Source organism: Pecten maximus, chromosome 12, assembly GCF_902652985.1.
Source record: "Pecten maximus chromosome 12, xPecMax1.1, whole genome shotgun sequence".
Lineage (NCBI taxonomy): Eukaryota > Metazoa > Mollusca > Bivalvia > Pectinida > Pectinidae > Pecten > Pecten maximus.
Genome location: NC_047026.1, coordinates 34,368,234 through 34,393,735, shown reverse-complemented (window position 1 = coordinate 34,393,735; position 25,502 = coordinate 34,368,234). Strand labels below are relative to the sequence as shown.

Genomic DNA, 25,502 nt, shown 5'->3' with positions numbered 1-25,502 from the left:
ATGATATCAATTTACTATTTATTTTTTACTTGACCGTACTTGAAATTGTTTGGTTATTCTGGAAATATGTCTTCTTTTTATGTATTTTTTAGCATGATTGAAAGCAATCTTTCTGATTCTTTTGTATTTTAATGCCTTTTGTTATATGTTCTATAAGTGTTATTATACGTTTATGAATTCAGCGAGTATGATGAACAAGCAGTCATTCATGGAGAATGATCTTTTCAACAAAATCACACAGACTGAGGTAGGTGTTTTCACGGATATCGGATATCGACAAATGTATGTCTAAGTCTACAATTTGATCGAGAACTACGTACGATAGACGTCCTAAGGGTCCTATGCTACACTAGAGTGTCCCAGTATCACACCACAGTTGATCTCCACTCACCCATCGTCGACATTATCGCTTATGAATATGTTTAAAATGTAGTTTCTGGTCTCTTTATGGTTATTTAGTAACTACATACATTCTTTAATATGGCCGGCGTTATGAATGGTCTCTTTCCTTAATCTCACAGGAATTCGTGTTCGACCAATAGCAACAAGGCTTTATGAAATGAAATGATGTCTCTGCTTCTTTTATTAACTCTTTAACAGAGCGACAGAAGCAAGGATGATTTCATAAAAAATCTGATTAAAACAAAATATGCGTCTACAGTTTAACAATGACATGCAAATAATATAAGTTATTGTTTCTATGTTTTGTCTATTAAAAAAAACATGAAAAATATCTTTCTTTTAATTTATGATTACATGAGTTTATGCAAATTAAAAAAAAAGTTTTAATTTTTAACCCCTAAATAATCGTCGTATAACATGTTTATCCATAGCCCCACATATAATGTAGCATTTCCCCAGTACCTATATCTATATTTCCCCAGTACCTATATCTATATTCCCCAGTACCTATATCTATATTTCCCGAGTACCTATATCTATATTCCCCAGTAACTATATCTATATTTCCCCAGTACCTATATCTATATTCCCCAGTACCTATATCTATATTCCCCAGTACCTATATCTATATTTCCCAGTACCTATATCTATATTCCCCTGTACCTATATTTATATTCCCCAGTACCTATATCTCTATTTCCCCAGTACCTATATCTATATTTCCCCAGTACCTATATATATATTCCCCAGTACCTATATCTATATTCCCCAGTACCTATATCTATATTCCCCAGTACCTATATCTATATTCCCCCAGTACCTATATCTATATTCCCCCAGTACCTATATCTATATTCCCCAGTACCTATATCTATATTTCCCGAGTACCTATATCTATATTCCCCAGTACCTATATCTATATTCCCCAGTACCTGTATCTATATTCCCCAGTACCTATATCTATATTCCCCCAGTACCTATATCTATATTTCCCCAGTACCTATATCTATATTCCCCAGTACCTATATCTATATTCCCCAGTACCTATATCTATATTTCCCCAGTATCTATATTTATATTCCCCCAGTATCTATATCTATATTCCCCAGTACCTATATCTATATTCCCCAGTACCTATATCTATATTCCCCAGTACCTATATCTATATTCCCCAGTACCTATATCTATATTCCCCAGTACCTATATCTATATTTCCCCAGTACCTATATATATATTCCCCAGTACCTATATATACATTCTCCCAGTACCTATATCTATATTCCCCAGTACCTATATCTATATTTCCCCAGTACCTATATCTATATTTCCCCAGTATCTATATTTATATTCCCCTGTATCTATATCTATATTTCCCCAGTACCTATATCTATATTTCCCCAGTACCTATATCTATATTCCCCAGTACCTGTATCTATATTTCCCCAGTACCTATATCTATATTCCCCTGTATCTATATCTATATTCCCCCAGTACCTATATCTATATTCCCCAGTACCTATATATGTATTCCCCCAGTATCTATATCTATATTTCCCCAGTATCTATATCTATATTCCCCAGTACCTATATCTACATTCCCCCAGTACCTATATCTATATTCCCCAGTACCTATATCTATATTTCCCCAGTACCTATATCTATATTTCCCCAGTACATATCTATATTCCCCAGTACCTATGTCTATATTCCCCAGTACCTATATCTATATTTCCCCAGTACCTATATCTATATTTCCCCAGTACCTATATATATATTCCCCAGTACCTATATCTATATTTCCCCAGTACCTATATCTATATCCCCCAGTACCTTTATCTATATTCCCCAGTACCTATATCTATGGTTTCCCCAGGACCTATATCTATGTTTGTGAGTTCCTGTAGTACATTAGCTACAAGTTTTCTTTGAGTTTATTTTCCATTTAATCTGGTTTGAAACACAATTCGTTTGTTAGTATACCCATCAGATTGATGAAAATTAGGACAATATTGTACCGTTGTTTCGATCAATGATGGAATCATTGCAGTTGATTAGAAACCTTTTGATGTATCAAGTAATCATATCATTATGTACTTAACATTCTTTAGAAATCTCATTTTGAAAATTATAAAATTGATTGAATTATAGGGTTATTACAACCTTCCATCTATTTAGATTTTGACATTTCTTTCGACCAATTTGAGTCACTTACTAGGTAAACACTTTAAGCCCTTAGCATCACCGAGGAGTTTTAGAGGGACGAAATAGTTGTACGGTGCAGTTTAATTCATTTTAACTCTACTGTATATAATTCTCTATTTGAAATAAATTTTGCTCATAATATTATCTTTTGTGTCTTTTGTACAATAGTAATGAATTATTACGTTTTTGAAACCTCTCTTTAACATTTGCTCCGCCCAATTATTGTTTTCTCGCCAACCCTTCTTGATTCAATACGTCTGGTCCCTAGTATCACTGACACTTCCTAGTAAGAAGCTAACTGTTTATGTATTATATTCCTCATCAAACTCATGTGTGTCATTTGTACAATCCCTACAAACGGTTCACTTCATGGAGACATCAATTAGTTCATCACCGCACTTTTCACTCTGCATAATTTTATCATTGGAATTTAGCCATTCTCGTTTTCTTCACAAACAGTATCTGATGTACTCACATGAAATGGTTACACCTCTTTTTATATATTTTTTATCTAAAAATAGTCTTTTATCACCACCTAAGTTCCCATTTTTAAAATATGTCAACCTGAATTTGACCTAGAATTTTTGGCGGGTGTTGTCAATTTGACCTAGATTGTTTTGGCGGTAGTCGTGGATTTGACCTAGATTGTTTTGGCTGAAGTCGTGGATTTGACCTAGATTGTTTTGGCTGAAGTCGTGGATTTGACCTAGATTGTTTTGGCTGAAGTCGTGGATTTGACCTAGATTGTTTTGGCGGTAGTCGGTAGTCGTGGATTTGACCTAGATTGTTTTGGCGGTAGTCGTGGATTTGACCTAGATTGTTTTGGCGGTAGTCGTGGATTTGACCTAGATTGTTTTGGCAGTAGTCGTGGATTTGACCTAGATTGCTTTGGCGGTAGTCGTGGATTTGACCTAGATTGTTTTGGCGGTAGTCGTGGATTTGACCTAGATTGTTTTTGTCGGAAGTCGTGGATTTGACCTAGATTGTTTTGGCGGAAGTCGTGGATTTGACCTAGATTGTTTTGGCGGAAGTCGTAGATTAAGCACAAGACGCTTACCTATCGTGACATCTGGTCCTATTATCCTCAGTACTTTTACAATGGTCTATAAATTCTATTATTTTTCGTCATAGGTTGCCCCTCGTGTTATCGATTTTGAGCTAGAATTTTGGTTTACTTTGTCGTTTTTGTAAAACTTTAACAAAAAATGAGTTGGTATTTCGATTTTACTTAACATTGACATTTAATTTTTGATTTTATTATCTTTCTATTATCTTCCTTATTATGTTTTTGTTAACTTCAATGGCAACACTGGCCACAATCAAATATATGTCTGTTTTATCAACTAGACAAGTATATAAGGTAAGGGCAAATATGAAAACACGACATATCAGTACGTAGCTTAGTCATATCAAACAATCACCCATTGGTGAAAACAAATATTCAAAATATGTTGATTTTAATAATAGTTTTGTTAGTTTTGTAAAATTCATTGTAAAATACTAAATCTTTAACGCTCCATTCTTGGAAATCCCTGTCTCGTGTTTTGAAAGTTTATGTCTGAATTTTATGATTATGTCTAAAATGTGTATGTCTAAGATTTATGGTCCTTTCCGAAAATGATGCATCATGGATTTGTACGTAATTTCTCACGCTGATAGGAAAATCAAATCAGCGTCATAACCAGTTGTTAGGATAGTAACCTCGAGTATAAAGTAAATCTTAGAATCATTGTCCATCAGTGTATACATGGACTTACTATACGGCGAGTTAAATCTAAAAGTATTATTTCTATCATATAGTTCCTTAATACAATAAATAGCATAGTGCTCCAAGGTGACATCCACAGGGTTTCTGTCATTATTGTATCGCGACTTGACGATAGAGGGTCTCATATGATTTATATGAAGTTAGAACGAAATCCAAATAAATATTTGTTTTTGGTTTTTTATCAGGTGGAATTTTTCACGTATACACATTATATATATAATTAGTTTGATACATTATGTCTTGGCGATCATTGAGTATATATTTACGTATCTATTGAAATGTTTCATTTTCCTTTGCTACACCTGTATCACTAGATGTTCAAGTTAAGTCTACTCTAAGGTCGGAACTGAATAAAAATATTTCTGAGCTTGTAATTAAAATCCCTTACACATGCATATCATTACTGAAACAAAATCTTAATAACAGTTTTCTTTTAATTTTCTACAACTCATATAAGAAATTCATTTTTCACACTTCAAAGACATTATTAGCATTTTACACAAGCCGCTAGTCGTGTCTGCTCGACATTAAGCGGTCTTTGTGAAGTGTAATTTAAAATAACCTATTGATTTACATTAGAGTCACGCTACACAATTCACCATCTTTTTACTTTTACGTAAAATTGATTTTTGTTTTCTCAAATATGAATAAAAAAACAGTTTAAATTTGAACACAATATAAAAGTCATAAATGCTAAACTCTGATAAACCTACCTACATAACCGTCACTCCCTGGAAGTCCAAGACAACGCATATTCCTCTTTTACTATTGAACAGTTCGCATTGGAATGATAGAGGTTGTGTTTTGAATGAATGTTGCTTTCGCTTGGAATTACTAGGAATTTGTGTTATTTAACATATGGTAAGGTATATTTGACATTATATAAAACACTCCATGTACCTCAATGCTATATATCTTATATATCATTTAGATTATTTATTCAAAGTTAATATCATGCCTTTATATGTGATAAGCTATGACAATATATACATGAGTAGTGTATTTGATTTCTGATTGTAGAATGTATCGTCTCCAGAATGTATAGAACAATTGGTTGAGAGGATATACCCATTGTTGTATTAGATCTCCGACAGATTATGTATTAATAGCTTGATCCGTTGTAAAGTACATTTGATTTCAAGATGTCTTTCTTAAATGGCTTATATCGACCAAAAATAAGTAAAAACACATTAACACATTATACAATTCAAAATAGATATATGTACATACTTTAAATCATTTTTCTTTAAGCAGAGTTTTATATCTGGAAATTACATAATGAATGTCATACACTGTAATTTTGTGATTTTTGTATTAATTAGTTCACTCTAGTTAAATAAAGATTGCGCGAAGAATCAGGATGAATTAACTCACAGATAGTTCTCCAATGACCGACCTTTTGTAAAACCACATTCTTGCACAAAATATCAGAGGAATTACTGAGACCAACACAGTATACATTTGAACATTTTATTTCTATTTTTTGTTACACATCCGAATTTTACTTACCTTTAATGACTCAACTGAAAAATGTATGAAACAATCCACGAATAATATTTTCAAAACAATGTAGGGCGCACCATTCTCACTGTTAAAGAACATTTGTGACTGCACTAAGAATTTAATTGAAATATTTCATCGATCATTTAATTCCTTAAATTTATTTCTATCTTAGTATGTATTGAATTCCACAGATTATCAATATTGAAGTATTCATACGACTACAAAAATATAAAATAATATGTATGATATACATCAGTAAAAGCAGCTAGACCTTTAATCATTCTGAAATAAATCATAGTCAAAATAATAAATAATTGGAAATTGAACCGAAAGAATTCTGAATGAGCTTGAGTTCGTAAAATCGAATTAAAAAGTTGCACACACGAATCAGAATATTCAAAACTAAAATATTTCTATGATATTCTGTATGAATAGTTAGAACAAAATTCGTATAAATTAAAACGTGGATTTGTATTCATATCCCTATTACGTTTCAATACATGACATACATTTACATATTATATTTCAAATAGGGACAATACTTCTCTGGTTATATATATTTGTAATGCGCGTAATTCCGGAAACATGTGATCGTTCACACGGCAAGTTCCTGTAAATAATATCGCAATGAAAACCAGTAATGATACGAAACTTTCTCTTTGAATTCACAATATATCCGTATGTTAAAAACAATTTGAAGTGAATAATTCCCCTAGTGTTGATCTAATCTATAATTAAAACAGCTATCGTGATATTATTACCATTTCAATAACACGATTTCATCAAAATATCTTTCCGCATGCATGGACAATAATTACTGTTAGAACACTTTCGGTGTCTTTAAACACAATAAGTTCAAAGGTATCCGTGATGCTGTGGTAGTCCGGGGCGTATTAGTAGTTCGTATCACTGAGTCAGGTTGTTGTACCGTCGGGGTGTTCCAGCCAAGGTTTTGGTTTACTGCCGTCTCTGTAGCGAGTAAGTCCGCCAGTTTTTTTTGTACAACTGGGAGAAGGAACACGGATTTGGAACCCTTTCATTGAACCCACGCTGTATCTGAAACGAAAAGATAAAAGGAATATTTCGGAGTCAATTAAAACCGACTGACGCCATATTATCCAAATAAAATGCAATTATTCGATTGTTTGAGTTCGTGCCTTGCGAGAGGTGCTTGACGATATGGTGTATTACCATGGGCACGTGGCAACAATTAGGAATAAAAATAATATTTATCAACAAACAATTAATATTAATAATTAATGTGAGTTTTTCACCAAGATTAATGATACCCCCTGTGATGCTCCACGATGTCACACCAGGCGGTCATTATAGGATATCAACATATCTATTATCATTTCATCCTCTGTAAATTTCTAACCAATACATAATGATGGTGTCATAGGAACGACTTTTACCATTTATCGTAACATTTTAACAAAATAAAAGCAATAATAAAACGTCAGTTTCATAATAATACCACATATCTAATATATGCTATTACGGTTTATATATTTATATATAAGGGTGTTGTACCAAAGTTCGAAAACTCCAATTATGTCATTTCGAAAAATAAATAACTATGAAATTATTGAAGACAACTCATGTTATCGCTTCATCGCACGTTTACTCGTGTATTCGTTATTTGTTTTCATTATTGATCTTTAATACTAATATATTATTATTTCGTGTGTTTAAATATGTTTTCTTTTATTCTTTTGTATCGCATAATAACAGAAGGCATTTTTAGAATTTCAGTTCAATAAAAAAAAAACATGAATGCTCGAAGATGTCTGTTTACTATTTTAACGCAGTTTTGCAATTTCTATTAGACATTTTAAAGGACATTGATACGTAGATATTTGTTTTAGGAAAGCAGACAAAACAATGTTTAGAGAATGTACGTTGCTCATCTATTAACATTGGTTTTGATGCCACTTTTGATAATGTGGTGTTGGCATTATTTGGCTGGGATTCTTAGATACTCTTTTTCAGTTCATCCATAAGTACCCTTTTATTTGCATATCTTGTCCTAATATAAAATCATCGCTCACCGATACTCCCCAAGCACGCTGACTAAAACATATATTTGTTTTTATTCTAAACTTATCATCAAATTAATTTCTTCTTTTTTTTTATAATAAACTGTAAAAATGAGTACACGCAGTAATGTTATAACCATTAGCGATATAAACTGTATGAACATTTTAGACAAAACGATTTTTTTCGTATTTTATCCTCTGGAAGAACAACTCTCCCTTACATTTTTATAATCAGTACAAACGCAAGTTAATCGTCACACTTAGATAGTACTTATAAGTATACCGGGAAAAGAGAGATTTCTTATAAACAAATGCTAGTTCTAATCCATCTCTTGGTGTAGAACCATTAGTATTAGATGTTATTTATAGATATGTAATATCCAAATTTACTTTTGCGGTAGTGCACATCCTCTGAAATGGTAACTATTTTCTGTGGTCGATTTGATTTTTCTAATTTTCCTTTTTGATTCCTTCACTACAACAGGAAGACTATACGGAGAATAAAAAAACTCAATGATGTCGTGTTTATTCATTGATCTACGCACTACTAAAGTTAATATAGAGGTATACTTGTGTTACCTTTGTACAATCCTTCCGAGTCCTGACTTTCAGTTTAAAGGAAATCCTAACCATTATTATAAAACGGATACTTCGAAGGCACACAATGAGTTAAATATACCATCAAAAGTTAAAAGGAAAAATAAAACTAGGAGTTTCAGAAGGAAAGCGTCTTCATCGACGATATATCAATATAGGTAAATCCAGTTTATACGGTACAAATATTTCCTCCCCCAGTAGTTTATAGACATATGTTTTTATCTGTAGTTAAAAGGGTTTGAAAGCCCCCGGTTTAGCTCCACTCAATATTAGGTCCTCACGCGGATGGAAGTGTGTAATATAGCTTCTACTCTGTCCCTAACTAATTCCAGTTAAGGCCCCCCCCCAAAAAAAACACTTTGAAAATGGTACTTAACGGTAACAACTTCAAAAAATATATAATTTATAGCCGCAGTTATGAAACCGCATAGGTTTGCATTCCAAAAAGGTCAGATATGATGCTTATTTACAAACCAACTCCATGGAGACTGGACGACAACAAGGCAGATATTTTTGTTATTTTGTATCAGTCCATCACGTCTTTGATGACCATCTATCATTCACGTATAAACATAGCATCTCTTTTATATTATATTCCAGTAAGGTTGTTATAACCATTTCCGTTATCTGTCATATGCTCTCAATTCAAAGAGAGATTGGCGAGTAGAGACTAAGATATTGTGATTTATTGAGGAGCAATCTATGGCGTAGTACCTTTTAAAGCCAACCATTCCGAACCTAATCATACGAGCCTCTTCAATAGATATGAATTTATAATTTGACCAGACTCTCCCGCGGGGGATCACAACACAGCTCCTATTTTACGTAAAATCCGAGATGTAAAAGGGTTTCAGATGTGAAGCGATGCTATTATTTTTTGGTCTGATAATGTAAGCGGAAAAGTGGTCTTCTCAAATATCATGTTTGTGGGCAAAATCTTCATATTTTATTTTTGAAAATATTGATTCGTTTGTGTTATCAATGCTATGAAAGTCCGTCCGTTTGCTCCTGTTAAAATTCACAAAAAACATGTTAAAACTTCTGAAACAGTATCTTATCTATAACATCGTCTGAGAATGGTGAGGATTCATATTTAATTCTTAAAGGTTGCGATAACGGCGTTATACATCAAGATTAAAAAACAACAAAATCAAATCAGATAAGTAGATAAATTTAACTTATTACAATATTACAAGCCAGGACCAATATAAATACAAATCAGTCCATCCCTTTTGTCTGTATACTAGAAAACAAGGATATCAGCAATGACAAGATATATGGATAGTGGCACTAGTTCCAAATATAATAATATTAGGTTTGGGGTTACAGCACATTCCATAATATATCCTAAACTATCAGATATACATGATCCCCCTTCTGTATTTGGCCTCTAACGCCACTGAGTATAATAACGAAACAGCTGTATAATACATTTTTATCATTTTTTCACTTAACCTGTATCTAGTTTAAAAATGAAATTAAAATTTGTGGCAAAATTACACAGCAAAATATATCATATCACCCCGGTAAGGCCTTCTGAAGCGATTCTTTTCTTTTTTGCAACCGATATATAAGATTAAATCAATTGTTGTATTACGATACAAATAATGTTACAAATTAACAAATTGAATTCAATATCAAAAAGTCAAAGTATATAGTGAAATGTATAAATATACACAAACGCGGTATCATAAATGACCAAATTCTTCATTTCAATAATGGTAAAGTTTATTGAATATTTTCAGAAAAGTTGATGTTCAGAAAGAATTATAGCTAACACCTTCTTCCGCGTAATGCTAATGCGTAGAAATTCGTGTTGACAATACTAACTGCAACGCAAGCCTCTAAATAAAATTGATATAAGTTCCTTCAGATCTGCTACGTATCGGTATCTTGTATGATGTTCTCGCTACAAAAACCACAGGAAATGTTTTTTTCTGTAGTTATGTTCCACCAAGATTACTTTTGCCCTATGTATACCGTATCTCCTTGTGAATCATTCTGATTCCCCTTAGTCACGAAGACCCGCCAAAGAATAACAAAATCCCTTCTTCAGTGAAGTGATACAAAGTCGTCTCAGAAATGAGAGAATTTTTCAAATTTACGCTTTCTTGAAGACAATAGCATTTAAATGTTGTATACGAACATGGAAGTGCAAAGCAATTTACTTGGGTAAGGCGAGTGTTTTCAGATTTAAAAGGCTGCGTAAAGGGCTTTCCAATTTGTTTGAGCCATAAAAACGGAAACATCAGATAAATATTAGGAGGGAAATGCACAAGGGAGAAATTGGGGCTGCCATCTAAGAAATAGCAGGGCCATCAGTCGTGTGTCGGGGCATAACCTCTCGGGGACGGACAGGCCAAGTAACAGTGCAGTAATAGCTGTGTTTGATTTCCGTCGATCAAGACAACACAGAATGATCGCCATTTTGCACGTGAAATGACCCTGAGGAATTTCAGGTAGAAATAGAAAATTATTTCTAATTCACGAGGGATGTTTTTGTAGACAAGGTTTGCGTGTTAGCGAGACTGTGCCGTGACACTACCCTGTGTATTTACGCATACTTCCTAATGAGGGGGTTTTCATGTCAATAGCCATAATAGTGTTCTCTCCACGATACAAGATTATGTTCCATTCTACAAACGCTTTGTTGATCTTCAATAAGCGATCTATTGATGTTATAAAATAGTTTTTGTGGAAAATAAAACGTTTTTATACAATTTATCGATTTGTGGAGTTACATCTCCGCTTGATATATTATGATAATGACTTAAATGTTTGACGGGGTCTTATCTAGCGTTATCCATCACAAATTGTATAATATATTTTTATAATGATTAATATAATACCAAGACATTGTTATGTGTCTGAAATTATGATACTAGGAAATACTGATTTTTCGGCTAATGTTATAGATATAACGTACGTATAGCCACGTATATGTAATGCTGTGTAGGACGAGTTTCGAAGTTGAAAGTTGAATGCTGTTTTTTCTAATTTGGGCCGTCAATATTGAATGATACATCAATCTATAATTTCCTGTATTTTTTTACGGTAAATGGCCACCATTTAAATTGTATCACGTGTAATACTTGTTTCGGCGAACATGGTTACGCTTATTAAAATGCATTGTGTCTATTGGACATTTAGATTTGTGTTGATGCTTTCCTCAGTTACTGTTTTTGCTGTAGTTGCTGCTATAAGGTAAATCGTTGGTGTATGGTTAATGTTCATCGGTACCTTGTAACCGGGTTTCCTAAATACATGGTTTATATGAAAAAAAAAACAGCAAAAAACAAACAACCAAAAACAAAACAAAATGTAATAATTAAATCCCGAAATCGTATAAATGATGTTTATGGGTATATCCCCTTTTGTTATACAAATATCTATTTTTTAATTTCCGCTTTCTGGCCCCTTTAGTCCAATTTCTGAGAAGTCTAAGGACGAAAAAGCAGTTTTATTTTCATTTTTCGACATTCACTCTGCATATTAAGACATTTACGTAAACATATACTATTCAATTCTTTAAGATTGTTAACAAGTAAAATAAAACAACATAAAACAAATCGTTCCTTATCTAGGATATGATGTAGTGAGGTTCCAGGGGACCATCGATAAATATTTTTCAATAGACGACTCATAAAGATTATGCTTATTTTACAGTGATAGCGGAAAACAATCACCATGGAGATATGTTTAATAGTTGTTCATAAAAGAATGGAGGTAGAATCCTTCCAAATGAAAGGAATTCAGTTAACTCATTTTAATATGTATATAAAAGCACAACGGCAGCTACGATGGGTATATTGTTTCCAATTGTAAACAATTGAATTCTCAGAAATTCGTATTTCGGTAATATTTCATTATTTTATGTGAACTTTCTGAACGCACGCCGCTGTTAATAAATAGGTTGAAGTCGACAATGACAATATATATATTTCGTCCTCGTAAAGTATCTTAAAAACATATTTGGAAAACCGCAAGCGTCTGTTATCAAACACGATATACCATGAAGCTGTTCATTGTGTTGATTTTGTGGATGTCGGATGATTTTGGTAGTTACCGATCCTTAACACAGATAGAGCTATACGGATACCCATATCATAGGATGATGTCTACTTTAATCTTATAAAATAGGCATCTTTTCATGTTATCTTCAGATTAAATCGCATGAATTAATTATATACCCAAGATATAATATATATATATTACTAAACGAGTGTGCTTGTTAATTCCCTATTCTTAACATTTGTTTATACTCCATTGTTTACTTTTATGGTAGATATGTATTAGCATGGATATCATATTATAGTTTATTTAGAGTGAAAAATCCGTAAAAAATATACAGTGGATTTGGTTAGATACAACTAAACCTACTTTTTGTAATTGTTTTGTTTTCTTTTTAATGTTAAAAAAACAACTGTTTTATATAATCCTTATTTCCATGCATCATTTTTTTCAGTAAGAAGTTTACATTCTTAAATCGTTGAGGTTGGAGTTCTTTTGTTTCTGGCTTTGGCATTTGACATACAATCACAGACGAAAATTCGTTGATTATAACGTCATACATTAAAAAAAATAATAGAGTATTGATGTTATCCCATTTCGTTAATAGAAATATTTTTCTTTTGTGTGAAGACGAAAGAAAAGAAATTATTTAAGTCAATCAAACACAAAAACTCCTCGTATAACGTATATTTTCTCTCTTATCACTTACATATGTTGGTCTATATTCTGCAGCGAAATATTCCCGACCCGAAAACAGATCAGTCAATGCTGTCAGTACTATTTTGATTAAACTAGACATGTTTACAAACATAAAATGCTGCATTTTAAAGCAATAATATATTGGAAGTAAGACCAAATTAAATGTCTGATTTATTCTGTTTTAGTATACAAAATTAATTGAACAATTTTTCTTTACGCACCTTCAACAGACGAAATCTTAACGGAAAAAAAAAACAAAACAAATTCTGTTAAGCTAGTTAACATGAGCGTTGATATCTGCTACATACACGGTTCCTTATATTGAGTTGTAAACAACGTGATTCACTACATACGATACACATAGAAGTAATATAACTCGCAATACAAGAGAAAAGCCGTACGGATTATAAAATTTTGTTAGTTCAGTTTGTGCACTGAACTATGGTTTATAAGTTACCAGGCCTTCGTAATGAGTCCCTGGGTAAATGTTTTCCCAACTATAATTCAAATATGCATGGTATCTGTATGCGAGATGAGATGATGATGTAGAAACAATGTTTCGCCTCATTGCGTTATCTCTAAGATTACGTCCACGCTAAACACATCTACACGTGCATTACACGTGATTTACGCCTGTAGTATACATTAATGGTACATTTTAAGAGTTAATTCTCACGGAATGGCTACATATATAGCGATCAATCACTCTGCCACTTCTAGGTGTGGAAGGACATTTTAGAATATCCTCTTCCACTTCAAACATGATTGTGTTTTTATCTGCCTGTGTATTGGTATAATGTACTTTGGTTTGGTTATAATGTCTTCATTGATATGTCCTGATCATTTTATAGAAAATCTAATGTGGAGATTCGATGTTCATCGTTATGTCAATATTTCTGTTTAAAATTGCCAACATGCAACGCTGTAAACTTTTATTTCAAATGACTGTATCGCTTTTGTTTGAATATTTAAGCGTAAAGTTTTTTTTGGTATATAAAAATGTGCAAACGAAAATAACAAGGATGATGCAAAACAAACAAAGAGAAAGTTAAGAATGTAAAGTCAACTCTGTAAAGTTGTTTAACTATCTGAACACAGACCAGAGTACGATTGAACGAAGGCGTGGTATATAAATAGTCGTGAGGACCGGTTTAATTTAAAATATTTCTTTAGGATAAAAAAGAAAAATAAATAAAAAAATCAACAACAACAAAAAACAAAAACAAATAGCGTGAAGAAAGAAACAACACACGCAAATGTATAAATATCTTTGGTTCGTTCGTTTGTCTTGAACTTTTGTCCTTGTAACAGCTAAGGCCATAAAAATACGGTATTTTGTTATATAGTCTTTTAATAATTGATAAATAAATTTTGAAATTTGATATTAGAATTTCCATTAGAACGTGACGTACTTCTGTTATTTATTTTTTGAACATCACAAGACACACAATAATAAACACATGAGTAGCCGTACGAATCCTGATGTTATTTACGAGGTATATCGTTTTGTTCAGATTATAAAACTGATGAACGTTTTTTTAAATAACCACATTGAAACGCAGTAGACGTTGCAATATTTAGTTCATGCCTGGAATGACAATATTCGAAATCATGTAATAGTAATATATGACAACCTTGACAGGATGTTCATTTAGCAAGTCTTATTTCCATTTCAGAAAGAAAGAGTGGTGAGAAATCCTCGGGAAAATGTTACATAAGTGTGTTATGTTCAGATATTTGCTTGGAAAAAAGTTTCTCTTTAAACAACAAAGGCTTTCAAAGCTGCCGATTTGTGGCGCACGTGAAATGTAGTTAAAGGTAATGGATACCCAGACAAAATATGGAAATGAACGGAGTAAATGATTTCTCTTGGAATAAATTTACGCTACATTGCACAGCAAGAACACATATTTGCAAATGTGGGATCCAGTTTTCGGCTAATTGGATATAACTGCCAGTGGTTGTTAGAAGTGACAAGACACATGTACTCTGACCACGCAGGGACATGGTCGCACAGTTAGACATGGACAATGTATAGAAACAGCCAAACCTATCCCATGTGTTCCAACAATTCTTCGTCAATGTGATGACAAATGAAGACAAACACTGGGATAATTATACTGTTCTCCTTCCAACACGTCGTTACCATTTCTGCAAAGTTCTGAAGTATATTTTTACGATATCATTATATAAACTGTTAGAATTTTTCACCCTGGATTTTGAATAATGTTTACTTCATATGAGACATGGCATCCCTTTGTCGTGGAATAAGCAGTTTAGGTATTCAGAGTAGAAATAAGTCTCCCATCTGTAACGGCATATGTTCACAAAGATGTCTGTTGAAACATAGCACGGGCAATTATTGGGATATGAAGGTTGATATCCTGTCTAACGTGCCTTACCATTTCTATTGTCTTTGTCATGTTTAGCAAACGTCATGCTACACATGAATGAATCCCATCGGGAATTATATTAGCCAATAAAACGGATCGCTTTGTGACTTAACACTGTCGTGAACTAAGAGTTGCACAAAAAATGTCTGAGAATACATTTCTTTTGCCTTTGGTAATTTCATATATGCCGAGATGTTGACCAGGAAGGACAATACAGATTGGAAGTAAATAAGTTTGAATATTAGAATAAGTTTGAATATTAGAATAAGTTTGAATATTATAATAAGTCGAATAGAATATCCAAACATTGGTCATCTTCTTAATATGTTTTTTTCTAATGTCTTAATTATCGACAAGTGGTCATCAATGAGGTTCATCTGCTGTGTCACCCTTTTCCTTGTTGATTTCACACAAATATAAGAACTGTATACAACATTAATTATCAATATTTTAAGATAACGCGGTTTTAACGATTTAAATCGCTCCAGTTTTAAAACTAAATGTTTATTCAAAGTAGAAGTTAATTTTACAGTTATTATATTTTATAATCAACGGATTAAACAATTGGTGATATATCCGTCATCTGAGTAAACGTATTAATAAAACAAGTGGTGTATCGAAGTTGTTTAATCATAATGTGATAGATGAACCTTCAAACTGCCCGGATGTTTGAGATATGATAGGGCTACTGTTACCACCTACAGCAAAGGTGAACTAAATTATGTTTTGTGATGTGAAATCGAACAAATTTAAAACCCTTTGTTTCGGTGTCATAAAATAATGAAATGCATGTATTCAGTTCAATTAATTCAACCATACTGCATTCATGTTGTTATCGGCGGTAATGAACGTGCTACGAAGGTCATACATACAGAAGCGTATCAAATTAAGATGTTCATAACCAGTGAGGCGTGACGACAAATCTATAGGTTATTACGACTGGAGCCTTTGTACTATCTACAGTATCCCGTTATCTACCCTAAGTTATCTCCTGCTGCACTACTACAGGACATGAATAAGTGATACATAACTCCACGAGACTGTCCAACAAATGGATAAATTGAACCGAATTTATGAATTTCACTGATCACTTGGCTTACCTGAAATATATTTATAGACGTCTAATGAGGTTGGTTATGCATAATGTAAAGTTAGTATAATATAACGGAACGCTAACACTCATAAATATTCATAAGCAATTTATATAAGGTTTCAAATGGAATAAATATTAATCTAAACACTGCTGTGTGTATTAAGGTTATCCTTAACTGGTTACAAACAGAAACAATGGAAATAAGGTGTGGTTCAGACGCCAACTTGTCAATACTATTGTAAGACATTTAAGGACATTCTGTATCGTGTATTGGACTACCTGATTACATATATAACTTTATGACACCAAATACGTGCGTAACTGTTGCAGTAAAATATATAGCATAATATGTATTTTCTATTGTGATGTTGTCAATAGTTTCCTGTGTCTTTTCGAGCTTCAGTGAATCCATCCGTTCGCATTGATTTCGTTAGAACATTCCTGTACAATATTTGAAATAATTTAGATAACAAAATTACAACAGGGATAACATCTAAATATTCTAAGTAATCGACTGTCAAATTTTGTATTGAGATTCATATAGTAAGTAAGTGTTATTGTTAAACAGAGTACAGCATCAATAATTCGATACAAAATATTACAAATAGAAAGTATGAACTACTAGAGTACTTCGCTTGCAATTGCTATAATACTGACTAAATATATGTTTTGATATGAGGTTACTTCCTGGTATTCTTTTTTGATATAAAATTTACGTGTCATGACAAATATTATTTTATATCGACATTTGATTGTCGAGATTAATTTTCAATCGACTGGCATTTCATTTCAAATAATATTCTGATATGCTTACAATGTATTATATCAGGGACATTCTAACTTTCTTGAAATCAAAACATGATGGCAAATTTCATAAAACACCATGTTCTCACATACATGTATAATTAACTATCAGATATTGGAACAAGAATAACTATTCCTTGACAAACTGAAACAGGTTCCAGATCCTCGAATATTACTCTACAATGAAAATTTTAATATATATTTCAGATACTAAAACTAGCATATGCGATTCACTATGGGAAAAATATTTTTAGAAAGATTATATCTATAAAATTCAAATATAGATTTACGGTGTTTATATATCGAATAACTGTTGTGATTCTTTACGCATGATATTTGCATAATATTACATATATTAAATAATGCATTATACAGATAATTGTTTTTAATTGGCATTCGCATACAGATTGATATATATCACTATTATTTCGTCCATAGTGCATATATCGCAAGGGCGAATTGTGCCCAAAGAGGTTTTAGGGCTGATTAACTATATCTTCATCTGTATGTATCAACTGTATTTCAGCAAATAATAGTAGTGATAAGAAAATGACCTTGCTGGGCCCTATACGCATTATGATACCATTATTATAATCTTTACATCAACTCGTTTCTTCATATAATGAATACTCAAATATAATTCTATAAATGTTTCTCTATTATTAACAACAATAAAAAAATATATATACCGTCAATATTAATAAGGAAATGACTTTCATAAGAATTTTACTATCGTCCGAAACTATTGTTTGTAAGACTTATAAATAATAAAACCGAAACAAATATATATTTTTTTACGAATGGACAGACATTTAAAGATTTCAGAAACTCGCAGATGTTAAGAAGAAAAAACAGTAATCTTGGTTTGAACAATATCTCCATTCAAATCCTAATTAATATTTTTTATTATTATTAATAATTAACACTTAAATAATTATCCTCTGTACAGAGCGTTTATTAGAAAAAGATTTACAAACATGTAATATATATTCTTCAGATTAATTTATTAGAGTTGCATTTAATAATCCTATTTTACTCTGATTTGGACACAAAATCCATCAAAAAGCAAAGGTAATCAAGCTTGCTGTGCCGAAGTCTGCTTATACGGAAATATCATTACCTATTTAAGTTCCAGTTTTTATACATTTTTCTCTGCTGATGTCACAGTACTTACATCACTCGGTGTTCCATTGTTTACATGTCTATGTTGTCCAGAAGTTATGCTATCTCAAAAAGAATAAAAACGTGTTACGTATTTTATCTAGGTCATCCAGATACAGAAATAAATGTTAAAGATAGTATTGAACACTGGTATTTAATTTAACACAAAAGGATGAATACAAAATCCTTGGTAATCCAAATTCAATTAACTATATTTAACTCCATTGATTCTCCTTTTTAAAATTACGGTGTGACCGTAACTTGCAACAAACCCATTTAAAGTGTTTTTGAAAAAGATCATTCTGGTATTTAGACTTGTATAATTGTTGTGAAATACACTATTACAAACACGAGATATTGGAATTTTCAGAACATTCACAATGAACGTTTTCCAATGGGGTAATTTAACTCTACCAGCATATGTGGTTCGTGTGCGCTATTTCTGTGATGGTAATGATGATATCCAAGTCGTTAGGAGGAAAATCATTGTTCTGTACTCTGTCGGCTCGGAAAAACCATTTCCAAATTGCATTTGAAATCATCCACATTCGACATGAAAAGATTGAAGTACATGTCTAATGTATCAACGGCGATGGCTACACGTTCACCTACAGACGAGACAGGAGAATTCTAGGAATGTAAGCTTGATAAAACAGAGAGCAAATTATTTATATTCATCTTTAACACTTTAATACATAGCATGTAAACGTCTAGAAGTCTATTATTTTATATTTAGCACTTGTAAATATGAAATAGGACAATAGCCTTGTAGAAGGTTATCCTCGAGAAATGCGTCAAGCTTGCTGGATGTGATCCTATGGAGTAGAGATATAGATATCAACTAGTATTAAATGTCTTAACAATACTCGCCGGCTGGCAACCATTGTGTTATGACATGGGACGGTATCACTGGCTCCGTTTCAATGTCAGAGTAATGCTGTATAATGTCGGTGGGATGAGTTCCGCGCGTGTGTTCAGGGGAAAGCAGATGAACTTTGAAATACAGTTTCTAATCAGTTAATGCACTCTGGTAGTAACAGACTACATAACCATGTAGTACTCTGCATTTTGAATTGTCATATAAAATATTAATGGGTAATTTTTCACGTTATCTGAGCACAAATTCATAATCAAGAGCTCGGCCATTGCTCATCAACGACACCCTACACTCTGGTCAGCTTGTGTTGGATTACTCAGGTTAAGACGGGTCTTAGCGCTCCAGTGATATGAACTAACTATCTTATGAGTAATGCCTTCAACCTTTGACTCATTGAACATTGCCCTCAGACAAACAATGGCTATGATCCCCCCTTAATCTATTTGCCGTGCAGGAATCCGAAATGAGATGTAATTAACGTGAGAGACCTTTGGTTTTTGACGGCTGATAAGTAGTGAGCATCTCCATATGTCGGACCCTCTCTGATGACATCTGTAAAAGGGGCCTCTAACAGTTCCCAATTTGCCTCATCTCCAGCATGTTAATTATCCCAATCTCGTTGATAACGAGGAATCAGTGTTATCTGCCCTATCAAGATAATCATAATTTATACAAGGCAAAAAATTAGCATTCTTTTCGCCACTGTTTGAGAGCAGATCGTATGGCTACAGTAGGACACAGTGGACCTAGCGATTAGATTCTGGCAAGTGCAGTCGGTGATACCGTCAATAATTTTTACAAAAAGACCAATTTTCTTTCAGGTTTCAAGTTTCATCGACAACTCTAAAATCTCGAATTTCGATTTTTAAGTTGGATTGAAAATTCATATTTGTGATAAATTTAGTAATTGCTCTTTGATTGAGTTTTATAACGATTCCTGATTTATTCTTTGGAATAACATTTTCAATATAACTGCTGCATAGCATCTGTTACGAAACTTCTGTCGCGGCTGAAGTGAATTTTAAACACTTTCCCCTTAGATATACCTACCAACTTTTAAAGTAAGGAGATTAGCAATACCAAATGATAGGTGACCAGGAGATTTTACTGTGGTATTGATGTTTTTATTCGTCTTTAACGTCATAGGTACCATTTTAGCTCACATGTCCTATAAAATATTACCTTCGTAAGACTTATAATAATTGTATACTAGTCTAGACGGAAGTGGTTTTGGCGGGAATATACACGCCGTCGATATACACCGAATACCTCAAGGGACAAACCTCGTCAATGGAAGGTTGAAAGTAAACAGTTATGGGTCTCAAATAACCGTACTACATTGTAGACGAATGACCAGAGAGGAAACAATCAATCCACTCCGATACTATATATCTGGCGGACCGTATTACGTGTGGATGTTACCCAAAGGCGATGTGAAAGGAAAACATTCAGGGAAAGGGTCCGTTATATTTGTCTTCTCATTCTAAAATAGTGTATTAGACCCTCAATGAACCATTATGTTGTGTTAGCTTCAAAGCAAAGGTAATATCTAATTTCCTATATTCTGACGAATATCTCTAATATCACAAATCGGAATACACTATGTCACTGAAACGTCTACATATGTGGATGAAAACCTCTACATATACCGTTGTTATGTGTGGGTGAAAACTTCTGTATATATCGTTATGTGTGGATGACAACCTCTGTATATATAGTTGTTATGTGTGAGCGAAAACTTCTGTATGTATCGTTGTTATGTGTGGGTGAAAACTTCTGTATATATAGTTGTTATGTGTGGTGAAAACTTCTGTATATATAGTTGTTATGTGTGAGTGAAAACTTCTGTATATACCGTTGTTATGTGAGGGTGAAAACTTCCACATTATCACATCGTTGTTATGTGTGGGTGAAAACTTCTACATGATCACATCGTTGTTATGTGTGGTGAAAACTTCTGTATATACCGTTGTTATGTGTGGTGAAAACTTCTGTATATACCGTTGTTATGTGTGGGTGTAAACTTCTGTATATATCGTTGTTATGTGTGGGTGTAAACTTCTGTATATATAGTTGTTATGTGTGGTGAAAACTTCTGTATATATAGTTGTTATGTGTGGTGAAAACTTCTGTATGTATCGTTGTTATGTGTGGGTGAAAACTTCTGTATGTATCGTTGTTATGTGTGGGTGAAAACTTCTGTATATATCGTTATGTGTGGTGAAAACTTCTGTATGTATCGTTGTTATGTGTGGTGAAAACTTCTGTATATATAGTTGTTATGTGTGAGTGAAAACTTCTGTATATACCGTTGTTATGTGAGGGTGAAAACTTCTACATAATCACATCGTTGTTATGTGTGGGTGAAAACTTCTACATAATCACATCGTTGTTATGTGCGGGTGAAAACTTCTGTACATACCGTTGTTATGTGTGGGTGAAACCTTCTGTATATACCGTTGTTATGTGTGGGTGAAAACTTCTACATAGTCACATCGTTGTTATGTGTGGGTGTAAACTTCTGTATATATAGTTGTTATGTGTGGTGAAAACTTATGTATGTATCGTTGTTATGTGTGGTGAAAACTTATGTATGTATCGTTGTTATGTGTGGTGAAAACTTCTGTATATATCGTTGTTATGTGTGGGTGTAAACTTCTGTATATATCGTTGTTATCTGTGGGTGTAAACTTCTGTATATATCACTGTTATGTGTGGTGAAAACTTCTGTATATACCGTTGTTATGTGTGGGTGTAAACTTCTGTATGTATAGTTGTTATGTGTGGGTGAAAACTTATGTATATACCGTTGTTATGTGTGGGTGAAAACTTATGTATGTATCGTTGTTATGTGTGGTGAAAACTTCTGTATATACCGTTGTTATGTGTGGGTGTAAACTTATGTATGTATCGTTGTTATGTGTGGGTGTAAACTTCTGTATGTATCGTTGTTATGTGTGGGTGTAAACTTCTGTATATACCGTTGTTATGTGTGGGTGAAAACTTATGTATGTATCGTTGTTATGTGTGGTGAAAACTTCTGTATATATCGTTGTTATGTGTGGGTGAAAACTTCTGTATATATCGTTGTTATGTGTGGGTGAAAACTTCTGTATATATCGTTGTTATGTGTGGGTGGAAACTTCTGTATATATAGTTGTTATGTGTGGTGAAAACTTATGTATGTATCGTTGTTATGCGTGGTGAAAACTTATGTATGTATCGTTGTTATGTGTGGGTGTACACTTCTGTATATATCGTTGTTATGTGTGGGTGAAATCTTCTACATAATCACATCGTTGTTATGTGTGGGTGAACACTTCTGTATATATAGTTGTTATGTGTGGTGAAAACTTATGTGTGAGTGAAAACTTATGTAGTATCGTTGTTATGTGTGGGTGTAAACTTCTGTATGTATAGTTGTTATGTGTGGGTGTAAACTTCTGTATATATCGTTGTTATGTGTGGGTGTAAACTTCTGTATAATTATCTGATGCAAAGGTATACCTCTGTAGTTCTGTAATATATAGCAACGTCTCTGATATTGTATACATATAATGACGAAGGGGGAAATGTGGGACGAGGTTACCCAATTACCGAATCCGGTTTAAACAATAATGATTCATTCGAATTCATTTTATCCCGTGCATTAAGATGAATATTATTATTTACAGATAAAAATCTTACTTCTTTGTTTTGGTGTTTTAATGTCGGTATGCTGATAAGAATATAAGTTGTATGTGTTGTAAGATAGGTGAAAATTTCTGTTTGCTAATCTGGACTCTGTATTTTGGACTTATTTCTTTAAAATTCACACACTGATAATCAGAAGATTTATGTATGCATTTAACTTATGTAATCCCAACAAGATGTGATTAAGCATGCTCTGCAATATTTATGATAATTTATTTACATTTATATATATTGATAGAATGCTCCTTAAGATAAACCTGTGTTGAAGCCGAAAGCATGTAACGTATAAATATAAGCTATACAGCATTTTGCCTTTTATTTTTATTCATAACAAAGTTCTGTAGTGAAGTAGTTTTAACCCCGACTCTCCTCCTCCCTTTCTCTGAGGATTTTCTCTCCTTTTTCTTTTTTTTCTCTATCCTCCTTGTTTCTGATTACTTTTTGTAAAATTTATATTTTATATATATATATTGTTAAATGGACATTGACAAATAAAACACAGTTAATTATCTGTACTGGCGGCGAATATATCAACAGATGCCAGTAAGACTATGTACGAGTCGTAACATGTATGAACGTCTACCTGGAATTACTAACTGTAATTCAACCATATATACATGTAGCTGAAAATCTTAAATAAAATAAAATTTAAAAAATGCCTTAACCATACAACTCGAAACCTACAGTATGTGAATGACACCACCAAAATCTGTCAAATCTGGGACTACGTAATACACGTGTAATACACGTGGAATCACCAGTTTTGTTGAGTACGGTCATCAAAACAGTAGAATTCATTGTCCCAACTTCTCCACTGTTACAGTATAATTTCATATGTAATAGATAGCACATGATTGGATATAAAGTATAGACTTGTATGTATAAGCTATTGAGTATTACTTATGTCAGTGAATTAAATCATACCATGCAAATTTATTTTCGAAGCCAATACGATCCAGGCTATATGTTCAGATTCTTAACTCGTTCTTCACTTTGTATTTTGTATTGCTGTTGTCCACGTAGTGTACGATTGTGTATACAATATGTACTAATGGGCAATATGGCCCACAGTTGATAAAGAAATTGAAATTGAATAAATAGTTTCAACGCCTGTTAGATGTCATCCTTGGTAGTGGTCGTGTTGTGCTGCGAAGGCGACCCTAGAATATAACAAGTCCCAGAAAGTATGGTATTTCTCAGTCTTAATGTGACAAATGAATAATTTTGTTGACGCGTTCTTGAATAAAACGTGAGATTCTTCACAATGAGTTTAACCCTTTCCTATGCAAATCTGTAGTTGTACGCTAGACAAGCGCGCCTCCTATGGGAGTCAATGTCAGATCTCATTTTATGATAATAAAACATTCAAATACATTTCGCTATTATTTTATCGTTTTATTGTACGACAGCTGACCAGTATCGATGGTATTTTTTATCGAATCTTTCCTAATGTTGACTAATGTCCCTTGGTGGTCCCCCAGGCGGCACGAGAAAACTGTCTGAAGTCACCACATGAGTTCGTCCACATGACCTGCGCATGCATTTTCTCTCTATCACGCGCGCGCGCACACAGACCAGAGAAAGATAAAGAACGAAATTAAACAGTATCGTCAGGGTAGATTTAAAAACAAAAACATGTAATATATACAAAGACATAAATTTTTTTGAATATTCTGGCATTGAATATGGGATAAAAGATAATGGATTATTTACTTTCATAGAATAATTTGTCTTATTTTATGGGATTGTATTACATAATAGTGGATATCGTTAAGACATAATGAATTAGGAATTAAAAGAACCCACTTAACTCCCTATGTAATGGCGTGTGTGTATGGGCATGTTGAATGAGAAACCTTCTGCGTAAGGTCATTTTTGTAGTTTAGTTTTAATAGTTTAAATCAATTTTATTTCAGTTAAAAGCAGATAGATTGGACAAACGTTATATAACTTACGTCCTTTCCGTAACAAGGGTGCATAAAAAATGTCATGCAACATATTATATCCTAATATTATACTTTAACGAGGGTAAAGATAGAAAAGAGAAGAATAGATAAGAAAAAAACAACAAAAAACGGAATGTACTTGTATCCGACGGAGAGATAAACATTACTAAATCTTAAAATTGAAGTAGATATCGGTAATGATGTCAACTGATGCTGCTACAGTTGTATGGTTGATATAATTGTGTACTATCTCGTCTATTTCATAGAAGTGACAGAATCAAGATTATCATAATATTTAATGATATAACCTCGAG

General features: G+C 33.0%; 1 long non-coding RNA gene across 1 annotated transcript in view; it reads right to left on the bottom strand.

Annotated features, from left to right (window-relative positions):
- Window positions 1-5,829: 5,829 nt before the first annotated feature.
- LOC117338789 overlaps window positions 5,830-25,502 on the bottom strand; it is an 80,891-nt gene continuing 61,218 nt past the window's right edge. Inside the window, exon 2 of the long non-coding RNA XR_004535036.1 lies at window positions 5,830-6,931. This is a non-coding gene — a long non-coding RNA (uncharacterized LOC117338789). The remainder of the gene's footprint in view (window positions 6,932-25,502) is intronic.